At 45.6% G+C, this 18,377-nt stretch overlaps 1 protein-coding gene across 3 annotated transcripts in view; it reads left to right on the top strand.

Moving 5' to 3' along the window:
* The window catches only part of GATAD2A (GATA zinc finger domain containing 2A), a 108,431-nt gene that overhangs the window by 9,595 nt on the left and 80,459 nt on the right, over window positions 1-18,377 (top strand). For 2 of the 3 annotated variants that reach the window (XM_055343210.1, XM_055343209.1), the window contains exon 1: window positions 4,149-4,428. The exons of the other annotated variant lie outside the window; for it this stretch is intronic. The gene's annotated coding sequence lies outside the window, so the exon portion shown is untranslated. Of the gene's footprint in view, window positions 1-4,148; window positions 4,429-18,377 lie in introns of those variants that run through there. 3 annotated transcript variants of the gene reach the window in all.

The raw sequence follows: 18,377 nt of genomic DNA, 5'->3' as shown, positions 1-18,377 counted from the left end.
TAAATAAATAAAATCTTAAAAAAAAAAAAAAAAGACATTTGTTGTAGCAGCTGTAATGCATTGGGAGTACTGTATTTTTCATAAAGCACCACTGTAATAGTCCCTGTTAAAGGGACTATTGGTACTTGAAAAAAGTACCAAAAATATCAAAGTACTAAGGAAATCATATTAACATAGAAATGAATGTTTTCCTTCCCTTTCCCAGCTAATTGCACTGTAATGTCACCATGTGACTATGGATTTAGGGTGAAATAAGAAACTTTTAAACAATCGTCTCTTAGAAAAAAAAAATCGTCTCTTAGAGATTGTGGTTATGTTTATCCCTAACTCAGTGAAAACAGTTTTAGACTTGAGTTCTAAAAACGTGAGGTATGAAGGCACCTGGGTGGCTTAGTCAATTAAGGTTCTAACTCGTGATTTCCGCTCAGGTCATGATCTCAGGGTCATGAGATTGAGCCCCTCGTTGGGTTCCATACTGAGTGTGGAGTCTGCTTAAGATTCTCTCTCTGCTCCCCACCCCAAAGTGCCCCCTGTCAAAATAAATAAATAAACATTTAAAAATAATAAAAATACAAAGTAAGGAAAGTGGTCAGTGTTCTTTTTCATAAAAGTACTTCTAAAAAGATTTGGTATACTTTTGAATGAACAACCTGTTTATTCTTTAGAGATCTCAGAAAACAAGTGGGAGCCTAGTGTCACTGATAGCAGTAATCTCAAAATTAGTTAAACTCTACAGAACTAGGTCTGCTTAGCCTTCAAATTTAAGTAGATAACAATTCATTCTGTGTTTTGAGAAAGAAAGGCATCTACAAAGTTTAGAGGGTAATGGATCCATCCCTTTTTAGCCCTTTCTGCTCCCAAAACCTCACACTCCAGGTGTGGCCAGCTTTGGCTTTTGCCTCTGCTATTCTGGATGCCTGGGATGTTCATCTGTTAAGAATTGGCTCAAATGTCACATCCACAAAGATTTCCCAGACTCCTCCCCAGGCAGGGGAGCAGCTCCTTCCTCTGTGATTCCTGTCTTTTCTATGAATGCATTTTCTGCATTGAAATCATTCTGTGTCTGCCACTGGCCTGTGAACTTTTGGAGATGGTGCCTGCAGGCTCTCTTAGACAGTTCTTGTCCATCAGTTTTTATCATATAAGACATTGTGAATTTGTCCACCAGAAACTTTAAGGAAATCTCCCAATTAAAAATCAAAAGTACAGTACCTTAAACATTCAGTAGGTGATGCTACTCCTTTTTAGTTTCATGCTACTGTGGAGCCTTTGACCAATTTTCTGCTATAAAAGAGGCCATGAACATGGAATTTGGCCCAAATTTCTTTAGTCCCTCTGTTGTGCTGAAACAGGCTCAGATGATATTTAGAAGTTTATCTAACACTACGTTAGAAAGATAATTAGAATATTTTTGCAGTGGTTAAGATGGAAGGAGGCCTGGCTATTATTAGCAAAGATCTGATCTTTGAAGGGTATTAAGTTTAAAATGAATTTGGAAGGAAATTTTACTTAGCTAAATAACAAGTATTTTTAAAGTATCATATTAACTGATATCTCTAAGTATTAATTGACTGCCTTGTTTTTAGGGCAAAGGGAAAACTTTGGCAAAAACATGGTTCCAGCCCTATTTGTCTTTTAATTAGTTTCTTTAGCTTTAGAATGGAATCTAAAGGTGATTGCATCATATTTCATAATCAGCCAGCTGTTTAGTCCAGTACTAGACACTGAGGTAGCAAGGTCTTCAGTCTGAGCAGCCTTAGCATTTGCCTGCCTGAGTTCTGGCGACCCCAAACAGGTCTGGATTTACTGTCACTTTTTCCATCTACACACCTGGCCCTCTGTATTGCAGAAATAAACCCTGTAACTACTTCACCCTACCCCCACCCCTGCTTTCCCAGCTGGAGATGTTGGCACTGCCCTTTGGAGCAGCCCACCTGTCACCAGTGCACACCTCAGTCCACAGGGGTGTGCCATTAATATGTTGCAGCTGATGCCTCTCTCTTTAAAACAGGGTGGTTGTCACCTTGGTGACTCACACAGGGCTTGCCAGCTCAGACTCTGGAATCTCTATGTCTATCTCAAGTCTCGGGTCTCCCACCTGACCACACATTGCTGTGTTTGTAGTTAATTAAGTTGGCGTTAATCAAGACCCAGGTGAGGAGCAGTGAGGTAATATTTTGCTTGTATTGCTTTAATATACATCATCTGATTAATAGTCCTAGAGTAAAGAAGTTCTCAAAATATAAAGCTGCCAAATTACAAATTACAGTGAAAATTCTAGATATTTGCTTTTAACTTGTCCTTGTACATGGAGTCAGGGAGCCTCTTGCATTCCTATACCAACTCACCTGTTTGAGAATAAGACTTTTTGTTTGGTTTTTGAATTTGAACATTTGAAATTCTTTGTAGCAAAGCAAATTGCTGACAAAACTGGGTCAGGGAAGGCGTTTGGGGGTCAACAGTTTGTATTTTGTATCATTTTTAGTTTGAGGAATGCTTTGCTTTTGGCCCAGGGGAGTTGTGCCAGATGTTGCATTAAGCAGTTGGAAGATTTGGGGAGTGGAGTGGGGGATGGAATCAAAGACAAAATATTGCTAATTATGTGTGGAACTCTACACAGAATTAAAATGGACTTTTTTGAACTTCTTATTGTGAGGGGCACATAGAAAAACAATTTTATTTCTAAAAATTGGTCTACATTGTTTTTCAGGTTTGGATTCAAGACCAATGGTGGGTTGAAATTACATTGAATCTCTTTTAAAAAAATGAAATAGAATAGTTAATATCAGGATACACTGCAAGTAGTTAAAAGTATATTTGGTGTAACTTTTGTTTCAGTTGTATGAATGTGTATATATATATATATATTTTTTTTTAAAGATTTATTTATTTATTCATGACAGAGAGAGAGGCAGAGACACAGGCAGAAGGAGAATCAGGCTCCATCCATGTCAGGAGCCTGACGCGGGACTCAATCCCGGGACTCCAGGATTGTGCTCTGGGTCAAAGGCAGGCGCCAAACCGCTGAGCCACCCAGGGATCCCCTTATGAATGTATATTAAAATGTGTTATAAAACAAATTAAAAGCCACCAATTAAGAGTCTAGGAGTCTTATGAATTGTTTTAACTCTGGAAAAAGAACATGAAAAGGGCCTTTTTGGGTGATTTTCAAAACAATCTTGATACTGATAGTCTTGTAATATTAGATACCTAATTTTTCTTTTACTTCCTTAAGATTTTATTTATTTGAGATAGAGCGAGAGAGCAAGCACGAGCTGGGGGGGGCGGGGTGGTTCAGGCAGAGGGAGAAGCAGACTCCCCACTGATCAGGGAGCGAGGCTGATGTGGGGCTCAATCCCAGGATTCTAGATACTGACTGAGCCACCCAGGCACCCTAATTTTATTTTTCTATTTAAATTGTGTTCCCCTTTATATAGTTTAACATAGTGAAAGCCCATCCTCTCTCAGGTTAGACTGTTTCTCGTGTTTCCTTCGTGTGACTGAAGAGGGAAGGGTGCAGATTTGCTGTCTGGTGTGTGTGTGTTTCACCTTCTCCCAGGGGCACGGGGTGGGGGGAGTGGTGCAGATTGGGAAATAGCTAGAGAGGGACAGCAGTCATCCTCAAGTGTCTAGAAGTGGGTGGGTCTGGAGCTCACTTAGTATAACTGTTCATTGCACAGAAATAATGGTTTGGCCGATACCTGGGACCGCAGCTTCTGTGTGACGACCCCCATGGGGATGGCATTCTAACCTCCGTTTTCAGAAGAAGCTGAGTTGCTCCAGGTCATGTAACTCAGCTGGAGCGAGGTCAGTAGTGAGCACCTAGTGAGTCAGCCCTGGGCGCGGTTCGCCAGGCTCTGATGCCGGTGAGCTGGCGACCACCCCTCGGCCCTGCGGAAGGCGCTGGGACTTCGTGGGGAGGGAGTCTGCCTGAACCCGCGTGGGAAACCAACTGGCGTAGCAGGGCGGCGCGTGGAGCGCCGTCGGGAGAGGCGGCGTTTCCGGGGCGGTGCCGGCCTCCCTTGCCCCGCCCTCCCCGCAGCATTGCCCCGCCCCACCGTGAGGCCCCGCCCCTCAGCCGTCTGTCCCCGCCCAGCCGGGCGCGGGCGGGCGGCGTCGCCTTTAAGAGCTCCCCGGTGTTTTGGGGGCCGCGGGCCGGGCGCGCTGACCTGGTGCGCATGTCCCGGGCGGTGACGCCGGCGCCGGGCTCCATGTGTGCGGCCGAGGGGCGCATTATCTGGCCGGCGGCGCGGGCGGGCGGGCGGACCGGCGGAGCGAGCGCCGCGGGCCCGGGCGGCCCCACAGGCGGAGCGAGCGCGCGCGGCCCGGCGCCCCCGGCCCCTCGGCCGCCCGGCCCCGCAGGCGACCCCGGCCCCACGGCCCCGCGAACCCGCGCGCTGCCCTAGGGCCCGGCCGGCCCGCGGCCCGGTAAGTTCTGGACCAAACTTGGCGGGGCGCAGGGGTCGGGGGGTGGGGTCGGGGCTGGGGTCGTGAGGTGGAGCTTGGAGCGTCGGGGTGGCGAGGGTCGGGCAGGGTCGGGGGTCATTGGGCTCTGAGGGACCCCCCCCCGCGTGAGCATGGAAAAGTGAGAGCGAGCGAGTGAGTTCTGTCTACTCCTTGTATTCTGGGAGCGTCTTCCTAGCGCTACCCTAGAAAGTTCCGCGCTCCGACGCCGCCCAGGCACGTGGGGGCCGGGCCGGGCGGGGGTCCCGGAAAGTCTCGGCGTCGCCCCCCTTCCTTCTGCGCTTCCTCCGGGGCCGGGGGAGGGGCTGGGCCTCCAGGGGTCGCTTCCGAGCGGCCGGGACGGGCGGGGGAGGGGGTGGCGAGAGGGCGGCACGTGGGCGCGCGGGGCGGGGGGTCCCAGGCGGGGGGGGGCGGGGGTCCCGGGCGGGCCTGGCCGCTGCGCTGAACCCCGCGGCGGCGGCGACGGCGGCGGCGGAGGATCCCGTGTCAGAATAAGAGTCCCCGCGCGCCCACGCCTGCAGGGCCGGCCCTCTCCCTGCTCGCGCCCTTACTGCCTGACCCCCGGGAGCCGCAGGACCCTTCCCCCTCTCTGGACTTAAGCCCTTCTTGGGGCGGTACACTTTAAATTTGCCTCCGCGTTTAGGCGGTGGCTGTATTGATTTTTTTTTCCCCACCTGGAATGGGTCGGCATCAGTGACTAGACAGCAGCAGCTGGCCTTTTAAAGGGATTATTGCCAAGAATCGGAATTGATCACTTCAACAAGGAAAGGCTTATGGGCAGGGCCCCAGCCTAGAGCGTGATTGACACTTGGTGTGCGTGCACACACTGGGCCTCAGAAATGAATGGGGAATCCCTCCATTAGGAACTGAATGTCAACCCTTAGGTGCGCATTTCTGCCCTGCCCTGGGAACTTTGCAGAGGCTGTTTAATTTTGTGTATTTGACCCAGCGTCTTTAGCTCTGTAGTTCATCCTTATCTCGAGAGCTTTGGATTCTTTAGATCAAAGTCCGGATGAGTCAGTTGAGTCTTTAATTTTTCTTTCTTCCTCACCCTTTTACTTCTTTCAGTTTTCTTGAGTACACAGTGCTTAAGTGTCTGGTCCTGTGTGTCCATTTCGCACAGTGACACCTTCTGGCTGTGGCAGCACAGATAGACTGAGGGACAGACAGCCTTCTGTGTAGTTTTTTTAGACTTGTACTGATTGTCCTTTGATATTCTTTTTTTTTTTTTCCTGGTAATAGTTACAAGTTTTCTTTTAAGTTAGATTAGGTGAAATAATGTTTGCTGGCACCAGATCAGGATGCTAAGATTAGTAGCATGTTACACCTGACAGCAAGCCATGGAGGGGGGCGGGATAAACCATACCAGTCCCCAGATTTGAGTGCCTGTTAAATACAGGTATCTTCCTTGCCCATAACACTCCAGTATGGTGGAGGATATAATCCCTACGTTACAGGCGAGGAAACTGAGGCTCCTGGAGGCTAGGCTGCTTGTCCAAAGCTACTGAGTGGTGTAGGGGCAGAGCTTGGCTTGAGCCTGATGTTTTTGAGTTCGAGCCCAGGAATGCTCCTGTTTGCAACCCACTGTGTGAGCATTTCCTGGGCATTGTTAAAACAAGAGGCCATGTACTTGTCTAGCCTCCATTCTACTTCTCCTAGGAGTTGGGGGATGGATGACCTGATGATTTAGGGACACCATTGTAACCCTCTGATGTCCTCAGCAAAGTTACCTGCTGGCCTTGAAGGAGCCAAGCCACAGACCTGCCCCTTTGCATTTGCTTCCTCAGCTTCCAACTCAGAAAAGTTGACCCTTTTCTAGAGGAAGTAGTTTAGAATTTTGAGAGCATGAGAGCAGTTTGCTAGATCCTTTCCTCATGTAGTCTCCCATTCTTCGTCTTCATCCCATATTACTCCTCTAAAATTTGAAGCTGATATTTACAGAAGATTGCCTCTCATCTTGGATGTGATGTAGAAATGGGGATGGGCCCTGTGTTACCAATTTGGATGCATTGTTATTTCCATTCAGATGACATCATTTTTTTTTAATGTCAAGTCATCTATATTAATGCAGTATTATTTGGCAGATCCTACAATTGTATATTGTGATAGTGAAGAAAGAAATAATGCTACTTTTGGTAGAAAAAAATCCTGGAAGGATTTGTACCGGAATGATAACAGAATTGCTGGGTTAGGGTGAGGAGTGTTTTTTTTTTTTTTCCTTAAACTTTATGATATCTGTATATTTTGTGATTATTTGAAAAATAAGAAACGTTTTATTTTTTTTATTTTTATCTTTTCAAGATTTTATTTATTCATGAGAGACAGAGCAAGAGGCAAAGACATAGGCAGAGGGAGAAGCAGACTCCCTGCAGGGAGCCCGATGTGGGACTTAATTCCAGGACCCCAGGATCATGACCTGAGCCAAAGGCAGACACTAAACCACTGAGCCATCTTAGTACCCCAGAAACTTTTTTTTTTTTTAAGATTTTATTTATTCATGGGCGGGGGTGGGGGGTGGGCAGAGACACAGGCAGAGGGAGAAGCAGGCTCCATGCAGGGAGCCCGATGTGGGACTCGATCCCAGGACTCCAGTATCATGCCCTGGGCCGAAGGCAGGCGCTAAACCACTGAGCTGCCCAGGGATTCCTCAGAAATGTTTTTAAAAAGACATTTTTATTCTGTTACCATTTTTTTAAAAAGATTTTATTTGACAGAGCACAAGCAGGGTGACTGGCAGGCTCCCTGCTGAGCAAGGAGCCCGATGTGGGCCAGGATCCTGGGATCATGACCTGAGCTGAAGACACCCAGGTGCCCCTATTACTGATGTTAAGTAATCTCTACACCTAATGCAGGGCTCGAACTCACAACCCTGAGATCAAGAGTCGCGTGCTCTAGTGACTGAACCAGCTAGATGCCTCAAGAAACATTCTTAGAGTAATAAAACAGATTTTATTCAATTCTCAGTTTTTCAGTAGCTTTCACTTATTTTGCACTATTTTGTGAATTTCTGGATTGCAAGGAGTGATTTTTGGATAGATTTATTCAATAAATATCAGAGTTTACACTATTCCTCTGACACTGCTAGGAATCCCTGCTCAGTGGAGTTTACCATGAGATTAGTGGGAGAGAAATTATAATCTCAAAAACATGGAGAAAGTTTTAAGGACAAGGAGAAAATGATGCTGTGACCTGGTGAGCAAGACTCAAGGGGACCTTTCTACAACTGAGATTGGAGGATGTATAGGAGTTAAATAGGTAAAGAGAAAAAGGAAGAGCATCTTTGATAGAGTATCTGGGATTGAAGGAAGATTGGGGTAGTTGGAGCAGAGAGAGACACACAGATTAGAGGGTCTGGGATTTACTTTAAGAGCAGTGGGACACCCCCCCCCCCCATCTAAGAGGATAAGGCAGGGATTCCTGTGATAGTGTTCACAGGACCACCTTGGGCTTTAGAGAGACCACTGAAGGATGCTTCTGAAAGACATGGGTGGGAAAGTAGTAAAGCCATTCGAATTGCCTCTTTCTTCTTCCAAGAGATTTCTACATTTATTTTCTTTCTTCTTCTTTTTTTTTTTTTTTTTTAAGATTTTATTTATTTATTCATGAGAGACACAGAGAGATAGGCAGAGGGAGAAGCAGGCTCCATGCAGGGAGCCCTTTGCGGGACTCGATCCCAGGACTCCAGGATCCCAGGACTCCAGGATCACACCCTGGGCCAGAGGCAGACGCTTAACTGCTGAGCCACCCAGGCATCCCAGTTTTCTTTATTTCTTAAGTAATCTCTACGCCTAACGTGGGGTTTGAACTCAAGACCCTGAGACCAAAAGTCACATGTTCTACCAACTGAGCCAGCCAGGTGCCCCAAATGTTGGCATTTTCTGATGTTTGTCTTCTTAAGGGAAAATTAAGAATGACCCTCAGAGTCTTGAATATGTCAATTCCCAAGAGAGACTAAAATGTAATGGCCTTGCCACTGAGTTCAGTTAAGGACTATCTGTGCTAACAATCTCCAAAAGCATGGGCAACTCAGATGCTCGTCGAGAGAACTGCCTGCTTGGACTTGTGATGTTTCTGTGCCATTAGATGCAGTGAGCAAGGCTATTTTCCCTAGACTCCCCTCTACCCCCCGCCATAATTGAGTTAATTTGTGCTCCTTGTAGAAAACCAGAAAGATTATGAAACAAGTGATTAGGTGAGGTCTTTATGAGCAGTCGTCCTGGGGTAATAGAGCATCTCTGGGATTTCCTTGTACAGTTGTTGGGGTGGGAAGTGTGGCAAAACCAGAAGAACAAGTTGACAGTGTCATAGTTTGAGGCTCATAGAACTGTGTTGCTTGCTAAGTGTGGTCGATTGTTAGAATGGATGCTCTTGAGTGAACTGTTTTAGAAGGTTAGCCAGACAGTCTGGCTTCAGGTTGCTATTCTTTTGATAATGATGTTCTAACTGTGCAAAGCTACATCTTGCATAGAATTAGAAGGCCACGTGTTAAGGTAGAGAGAAAAGACAGGACCTGAAGTGGTGGCAGGGATGTGGAAATATTGAGGCTGGTGTTCTTAGAAACAAAAGTACCAGCTGGGGACAGATTCTGCATACTTGTGGATGCTGGCAAACGCGATGCAGGACTTTTTAGTAAGAGGAATGTCAGACCATGGGCTTATTGCCCCTCCCCTCGTTTTCTAGGCTGTATTTGTGACCTCTTTTTGTCTGATGAAAATGTAGGTTAGGCTTTTAGAAGACAAAGGAACTTACTCTAATTGAATACCTGCAGGTAGCCTTAGGAAGTGACTGGGAATCCTCTGGAACCCTCTAGGGTGGCAGAGGAAAGAGCCCTTGCAGCTTCTCAGTGCGCTGCACCCACTTTCTTTTGATCCTCAGAAAGGTAACCCTGTATCTCGGGCAAGTTTGTCAGGGGCTTTGCCTTCTTGTTTCCTGGTTCCTTATATGAAAGGACTGAAGGCTTAATATCTGAGAGTTAGACCAGTGTTTGAGATAGAATGTGCTGGGGATCCCTGGGTGGTGCAGCGGTTTGGCACCTGCCTTTGGCCCAGGGCGCGATCCTGGAGACTCGGGATTGAATCCCACGTCGGGCTCCCGGTGCATGGAGCCTGCTTCTCCCTCTGCCTGTGTCTCTGCCTCTCTCTCTCTCTCTCTGTGATGACTATCATAAATAAATAAAAAAAAATTAAAAAAAAAGAGATAGAATGTGCTGACATTGGACAATAACCTGCAAGTGGGCTTGAGGTAGGAGTTTTGGGGAAGGTTTGAAACTGTCGCATTTTGAGGTTGCTTGGCCTCAAAGATAGCTAGCTGCAGCTGGGGATTGAGGGGCGGTAGGGGCAGTTGGGGAGAGGGTAGAGGCAGCATGGGGTTGATAAAGTCTCCACTTGTTGAAGGTTGAATCTTTCATTTCAGCCTTTCCTCCTGCAGCTTTGTCTCCAGACATGGTACTACCTGACCCATCATACTGATCAGATCTTTTGATTGGAATCTTTAAGCTTAATTTGGTTTAAATGAGGTGATGCCTTTAAGTCCACTTTAAAAAATACTGCTGTGCTATTGTGGCCAAGCAGTTCCTCACCCAAGGCTTCCTGCTGTTTGCTGAGTGAGAAGTGAGCCCCTGTACCTATTCCCAGGCAGCAGGTCCCTGCAGTGGTGTCCTAGACTCCTGGATTTGCCTTAGGTTGGGTGGGTGTAAGTTCCACTTGCCACTTCTTGTGATGTGACCTTGCTGACTGAACCTTACTGTTTCCAGTTTCTAAAAAGGAGGTAATGTCTTCCTTGAACAACTGAGTTGGAATGTGATAATAAATGCAAGTGGCTTAGCACAGGACCTAGTGTATATACAGTTCAGTGAGTGCTGTTACAAAGAGAATGGATGAGGCAGAGCACAAAGGCACTGCTTTGCTTCGGGTGTGGAGCACCTCCACACTTTCAGGACAAACTGTCACGGCTTTGTGCCCCTTGGAGCCGTAGCCTGTCCCCATGTTCCAAATGGAAGAAGCCAAAGTCCTCTACAGAGGGTGACACTTTCTAGGGCCACCTTGCTGATTATTCTACAACGGAGAGTGGGTTCCAGCCTTTATGAGTTCAGATTTTGTATGTTTTTTCCACTAGCCTGGGCGGGACCCTAGTGATACAGAATAGCTTAGTTTGTGGGGCCCCACCAGGGGGAAAGGAGGTAGCCCCTTTTCTCTTTGCTAAATCTCATGTTCTCACTTTCAGGAATAGTGCCTCCATCTGTGAGATAGGAAGATGTTTGCCAGGCAGATCTGTCCTACGGGGTCTTGCCTTTAAGAGCCAAAAGAGGCTACTTGCACTTCTGGCTTTATCACAAGTAGTCTCTGGCCAGGGATGGGAAATGGGTTGCCTCCTGATGGTGCTTGTAGTGGCAAATGGGAGAGCCCAGGACTGAATCCTAGTCTCCTTCCAGACTTACAGCTCTTAACCTGGCTTGGGAATTTGATCTGGCTTTGCTGAGTAGTTTACTGCTTTTCAGCTTTGGGTGAGTTGCCTGGTTACCAGGCCTCAGCTCTCCTATCTGTAGGCAGGGAATATATCTTTGATCTCATAGGATGGCTGTGAGGACAAATGGGAAATGTTCACAAGTAAAAAGTATCTTAGCTCCTGACTCCTCCATTCACCTCTAAGACAAAATTGACCCCCAGATGACAACTACATGATGAGCCCCATAAGATCTTACATGTCCGTTATCACACACAATGAAACACTCAGATTGAGGAGTTAGATTTTCTTTATAACAAAATCCTACCACAGCCTAACAATTTTGAGGTTTTTAGAACTCATTATAAGGAGCTTTGATCTAAAAAGGTCATCAAATTATTTGGAAAGGAATTGAAAAGAAAGAAAAGAAAGAAAGAAAAGAAAAGAAAGAAAAAGAAAAGAAAATAAAAGAAAGAAATCCTGTGCTTTTAAACCTGCATATAATCCCAGCATAACGTTTCCTCTAATCCCAGTTATTCTGTGCAATTAGCCTTTGAGTCAGTGGCTTTTAAATTGTATTCCACACATTCTTACCTTAGAGGCAGCTGCTCAACATAACCTTGGAGGTGGACAGGTTTCAGGTCAGTATTCTCTTCACTTGAGTTTCTAGCTGGTAGATTTCTGTGGTGGTGATAAGAAGTTTTTAGTTTTCTTGTGTGTTTTGGGCAAGTTTACTCAGCAAGTTCTGAAAACTTTGCCACTGCAACCTTATTCACATCAACAGAGGAAACACATTTTTCCCAACTGCTCAATGATTTGGGGAAAGTAGGAGTGTAGCAAACTGAATTCTTGGTTTGAAGGCATTGGTTGAATTGGTCAAGCTATTCCAGACCTGTGATATTCTCAGGTTTGTGTATCATTGACAGTTCAAATGATTGAACTTAATTTCTTGTTGTCTCCGGTGTTATTCCTGTGCATGTAAAGGGTTTGTACCTGCCCCTTCAATGGCACCGTTTTTTTCAGAGGATTCTGAATCCACCCCCTCCCTGGGATTCTCTTATATGCACTGGAACCCTGGGTGATTTCCAGGTTTGATTAGTGTTTTCCTTAACACTTTTGTTTTTTGTTTCATTAACTGACCTTAACAGTTTGTATGTGGGTCATCTTTCTCTTGTTTCCCCCTTCCCAAACTTTGCAATCTCCTTTGTTGATGTTTGTCTCTGCTGAAGTCTGGGGAGGAGGTGGGAACCTAGGTGTCAATGGTAGGACTTGCCTGGTCTGCTTTTGAAGTTTTCTTGGGCAAAGATACTAACGTACCAAGTCTGGGTGGAAATGAAATTGCAGCCTTGTAGTCAGTTTATATTTGTCAGAGCATTAGAAATGTAACTATGTTTGATACTTGGGCCCTAGACAAGTCTAGGATTCACTTGGGACTAGCTTGCTTCTGTATGCTGTTTTACTGAACGCAGTACAAATTTCAGGATGAGTGGAGCAGCTCTTGATGTTACAAACTGGAAACTGAGGCCTGAGAGGAGGAGTGGCTTGCCTCTGGTTTAATTTGCAGAAGGAAGGAGAGCATAGCTCTTTGTTCTCTCCTGGAGCTTCCTTGGTCTGATCTCTGTCATCCTTTTTTTTTTTTTTTCCTTTTAAAGATTTTACTTCTAAGTAATCTCTGTACCCATTGTGGGAATTGAATTTACAACCCTGAGATCAAAAGTTGCATGCTTTATCAACTGAACCTGCTAGGCGCTCCATGTCCTTATTTCTTTATGGCTTGGTCAGTTATTCATTCATTCATTCATAATTTTAAAATTTAAATTCAATTTAATTAACACACTGTGCATTTTTTAATAAAGATTTTATTACAAAAAAAAAGATTTTATTTACTAGAGAGAGTGCGCACATGCATGCACAAGCAGACTTCTGAGCAGAGAACCCAACCTGGGGGTCTGTTCCAGGGCCCTAGGATCATGACCTGAGCCAAAGGCAGATGCTTAACCAACTGAGTCACCCAGGTGCCCCATGTAGTGTATTGTTAGTTTCAGAGGTCGAATTTAGAGATTCATCAGTTGCATATAACACACGTTGTTCATTTCATCAAGTGCCCTACTTCATGCCCATCACTCATTTACCCCAACCACCTCCCCTCCTGCAACCCTATATAGTTTGTTTCCTATAGTTAAGAGTCCCTTATGGTTTAGCTCCCTCTTTCCATCTTATTTTATTTTTACTTCCCTTTCTCTATGTTCATCAGTTTTGTTTCTTAAATTCCATGTATGAGTGAAATCCTAAGGAATTTGTCTTTATCTGAGTGACTTATTTCACTTAGCATAGTACCCTCTAGTTCCATCCACTGGTTTGGTCAGTTCTGTTTTGTACTAGGTCCCTCCTAGTACAATTAGGAGGGCCACTGGCAGGTTTCCTTCCTTATGGCTTCATCTTTTTTTTTTTTAATTTTAATTCCATTAATACAATATTTTTAAAAGATTTTATTTATTTATTCATGAGAGACACACACAGAGAGAGGCAGAGAGACATAGGCAGAGGGAGAAGCAGGCTCCCTGCGAGGAACCTGATATGGGACTTGATCCCAGATCCTGGAATCACGCCCTGAGCCAAAGGCAGGTGCTCAACTGATGAGCCACCCAGGTGTCCCTAGTTAATACGATGTTCTGTTAGTTTCAGGTATATGATATAGTAATTCAACAATTCCATATATCACCTGGTGCTCATCAGGACAAGTGTACTTCTTAATCCCAAAAAAGCCTCATTTTTTTTTTTTTTTTTTTTTGAGCCTGAAGTCATCAAGGTATCTGTAGTGTAGGGATGGGACAGGACATAGGGAGGAAGAACTAAGGACTGCTGGAATCTCAGGGCTGCCTTTAAAAAAACAAAAACAAAACTAGCAGTGTTTCCTGTTTTGGAATCGAGTGGGTGATGGCTTTCAATTTTGAGAGCATGAAACTCCTTTTCCTGTCTATTAAGAAAAAAGTAATGGCACTTATTTGCAGAAATCCTTCAGGTGACTTGGTGACCATTTCAAGGTCAAAGCAAGCAACCGTGAAAGTAAGGTGGAATGGGCTAAATGTCAGTTGCTGGGCTTCAGTGGTTGACTGCTAGTCCAGGGAGAGAGGGGTGGAGCATTAACAGCCAGTTAAGGGTGCTAGATGATTCTAGAACAGTACAATCTGGTACTGGAGTAGTCTTTAAATTGTATCACAGAAGTGGTTAGAGAGATTGAACATGTTTTGTTTGGAAGAGAGAAGTTTGGGGGTGGGGGCCATGAGGGATTCCAGGAGGCCCATTGATGAGTCACTATCTGACAGAGGCCTTTTCTACTCTTGGTCCACTAGGCACCCACTCAGCTGCTCAGGGAATATGGATGGGGTTCTTCTTTTCAGAGAGAATATCAGGTGACCCTACTACAAAAGGCAGTGAAAGTGGACAGATCTTCACCTGCGGAAGGGGCTTAGCATTGGGTGAGCTTTTCAGACATGCACTCATTTTTTGTGGAGGTTAAGATGATGGGAGAGCTTGTCTACTCTGTTGCCTTATTTTATAGCTTAAGGAAACTTAATTTGGATAGAAAAGTTAGGGTAACTTTGGTCTGTTTAACCAGCCTTCTGAGTTTATGAACTACTGTTGGCCTTTTTTTTTTTTTTTTTTTTTTTTTTTTTTTTTTAAGTTAACCCACTGATATTTAAGAGCCTAAGCTGCTCTGGAAGGTGCCTCATGTAGTGAAATGCAGTGTAAGCTTCTTATCAACACATGGTGGAATGAACAGAGCAGGAGATATATTGCTGGCTGTGAGATTCTCTAGACCTTCCTAGCAGGCTAGCTGGGATGGGTGACAAGGATGCAGAGATGTCTTTGCAGCCAGGTGGTTCTAGCCCCAGGCTGTGAGTAACCCTTACTATACTCCAGTGTGCTGTGCAAATGTAATTTTTTTTATATGCCATGATGTGAACAAAATGGGGCATCTGATCTATCACTCTCCACTCTCCAGCACACTCTTCTGAGAAGGGGCTGTTTTCTTGGTCTTGGGAGGTCTATAGTTCTTGTGGGAAAGGTTGGTGATGTTGGACTAGACCATTTATAAGGGGTATTTCCTTGCAGTGGAGCATCAAGGATGGATGGAGTTGACAGATAACCCTCCCATACCTCAGGGTTTCATGGAAAGTCATAGCGGGAAATAAGGTTAAAAAATTTTTTTTCAGGTCATTCCAGTTATTGTCTATGACCTTAAATGGAAGACTGTTTACATTTCATCTGAGAAGCATGGAGAGCCCTCAGAGATTTGTGAAGAGGAGAGTGTTCACTTTAATTGAGCAGGGAAGCCAGTTAGGAAAAAGGGACATTGATAAAAGTCAGGCCTGAGCTAATACGGCCTTGAATTTGCCTGGTGGGGAATAAAAAGCAGGAACAGGTGCTAGAGACACTGTGCAAGGAGACTGGGTGGGGATTAGCTGTGTACTTAGGGGCTAAGGACAAACCATCCATGTATTCAGAAACTGGGGTCCCTTCCCTGCTTTGCCTGTACTGTACCCCTGGGATCTGGTGATGGCCTTTTCCTGCCCTCGGGTTTTATGGCCACATAAGGGAGATAGAATAGGGTGCCCTGAGAGAGAGGGAAGAGTGAGTAGGAGCATGTCTGAAAGATGCAGCAGAGTGAGGACTGGAAGTTGACACAGGCTCTGCATTTGTGGGTCTTTGGTTTTAGGGGTGCTGAATGTGAGCAAAGATGAGTTGAACTGGGTCCTGGAGAAGGTGGTCTGAGGTAATGTCTACTGCCTGGGAGAAGGTGGATGTTTGTGAGACAGCCTAGCCTGCGGTGCTGGATGGCTCCTCTTTGTTTTACCTGGCTGGGAGGGAGGATACATACAGTGGGCTGAGGTCTGAATGCCCCCTGCGACTTTTAGAAGTCTCGTGACTGTAAGGGGTATGTCTGTGAATCTGCCAGATTGCAGCCACCACAATTGGGGGGAAGCTGCAGAACTTGATCTGTTCTTATGCCTCCTCTTCCCAAACTAATAGTGCTTTGTGTTAGAAGAAAATAACAACAACAACAAAAAAAAAGTGAAAGAATAAACTAAGAGTGACCATACACATCTGCTCTGTTTCAAGAGTGAGGTGGGAATGGAGGGAAATTAGATGGACACAGCCTGTGGAACTGTAGCAATTAGAGGGACTAGAAAGAGATTTGATGTGATTTCAGTGTCCTAAGACCTGGTTGGTAACCTGCATTTTCTAGATTCTGAGGATTTTCCAACTTGAGATTTTGGATACTTTTCTGGAAAGACCCAGAGTGATTAAGGCTCTTCTCTGAAACATTCACATGAATTATTCCAACAGCTGCTCCTTTCTGGTTTGAGAAAGTTTCCTTGTTTCATGCATTGCTGAAATGTTTTCATATCATGGCTCTTTTGGCAGAGTCCAGGGGAGAAGACAGGTGGGTGTCCAACAGAGTAAGAACACCAGTGTTGAGAGGGGGAAAGGCTCATAGGAGCAAAGGCTCCTCCTTTGCAGGAAGGAAAGGGGCCTTGGGGATTTGGCACTTGAAAAAAAAATGACTTGAGTTCCAGAGTAGCACCTGGTAAGTGAGGAATCAGGCAAGGTAAATTAAGGCAGCAACGTGGTGCCCCATATACAGAGCTAGGAGGGCTGGCATGTGTCCTGGCCCCTGCCCATCCTAGGAAGCCCTCCTTGTAAGGCCTGGCTGTTCCTGAACCCTGTATCTTCTGCTGTCCTCTCACTGCTATGTCAGTGGCCAGGAGACCAGTTTTCTTTCTAGTAGTTTGTGTCTGCTCTGTTTATTGCCTCATACTTGTGAACCTTGTGCTGTTCTCATGGAAAATCTGTATGTGTGCAGATTTCTCTCTGTGAGGGACTCTGGTTTGCGTCTGTGGCGTGCTAGAGTGTGGTTGGTGTGTGTACATCTTACTAGAAATGAAGATGAAAATTGGTCATGGTTTGTGACCCCGGCTGGCAGTATTGATCAAGTCCTTTAAGCCCCTTCCTTTGGCTTCTACCTTGGCAGGTAAGGACTCAGAAATATGTGCTTCAACACCTCTGAGGTGTTTTGTGCCTTTTAAAGAAAGGATGTACATGAGTAATTGAATTTGCTGCATGGTCCACAGGATACAGCTTGCATAGTTGATGCTCACTCCTCCATGAAGTTTCCAGCAACTCAGGAAAGGGTTAAGTTAGTGTGCTTTTAGGAGAGGAATTGTGGGTGTGCTGATCTTTGCTCTAGGAAATTTTCCCAGAGCCTTGGGAAGGATCCAGCCTCAGGATGGTTTCAAAGTCAGACTGTCCCTAATGGTACAGTGGTTCAGATTTTAGCCTGGGAGATAGCTGACCTGGGTTTGGATCCCTTTTTGACTTCTTGGCCCTCTCACCCTAGCCAATCACGTTGACGTCTCCCAGTGTCCGTTTTCTCACCTGTCAAGTGGCAGTCCCTTGTGAGAAGTGTGGGTAACATTGGAAGTACCCCCATATGAAGTATAACATTGGCAGTACCCTGGGTGAAGTGGGTAGCATTAGTAGTACCTCATTCTGTGGTTATGAGGATTAAGTGAAATCAGGCATGTAAAGTGCTGGCACCCTGCCTGATATCAAATAAAAAATTCAATAATTATTAGTCACTGTTATGCTTTTCTCTTCCTCCGTTAGTAACAAAATCTCTTGTCAAGATTTTTTTTTTTTTAAAGATTTTATTTATTTATGAGAGACACACAGAGGCAGAGACACAGGCAGAGGGAGAAGCAGGCTCCATGCCGGGAGCCCAATGTGGGACTCGATCCCGGGCCTCCAGGATCACGCCCTGGGCGAAAGGCAGGCGCTATAAACCGCTGAGCCACCCAGGGATCCCTCTTGTCAAGATATTAAAAATGATTCTTTCAATGTCCAAGAAGTTGTTGTCTGGGCTTTTTTGGAGCAGTTTGAAACTCTGTCACTTTCTCAATGAAGAGTCAGGCCCTTACCTTCCTGCCTCACTGATGCCTGAACACTCAGGAGGAGGCTTGGACCATGGGGACAACAGAGCCCCTGCCTTGGCAGTAGTGTCACTGTAGTCTTGGGGACAGATCTGCAGGGCCTGGGTCTTAGGCTGGATCTTAGTGCTGGATGTTTAGATAGGGCATGGGTTTGTGTGAGGCAGCTAGAGGCAGAGCACGGCAGTGGGGTGGGCCTTGGAGGAAGCAGGAAGGTCTCTTGTAAGGCTGGCTCAGTAAAGATGTAGGTGAGTGAATGCCACCGCCCTCATGGCTTTGCCCCTCTACACCTGTGCTGGCCTTGCAACCTCCTTTACAGGGAGGGCTGGTCGCCTGGGACCTTGGGTGACTTCCCACAGGATGTCTTCCTTGGGGTGGGATTGTCTTGGCAATACTGCTTCAGAGACACTAGAGTGAAGTTGTTTGAACCTGGCCCCATGTAGGGCAGTGTTTCTCTGGGATGTATGGTCTGTGTTTTCA

This window comes from Nyctereutes procyonoides, unplaced genomic scaffold, assembly GCF_905146905.1.
Source record: "Nyctereutes procyonoides isolate TBG_1078 unplaced genomic scaffold, NYPRO_anot_genome, whole genome shotgun sequence".
NCBI classification, from domain to species: Eukaryota; Metazoa; Chordata; class Mammalia; order Carnivora; family Canidae; genus Nyctereutes; species Nyctereutes procyonoides.
This window is presented reverse-complemented; position numbering and strand designations above follow the sequence as displayed.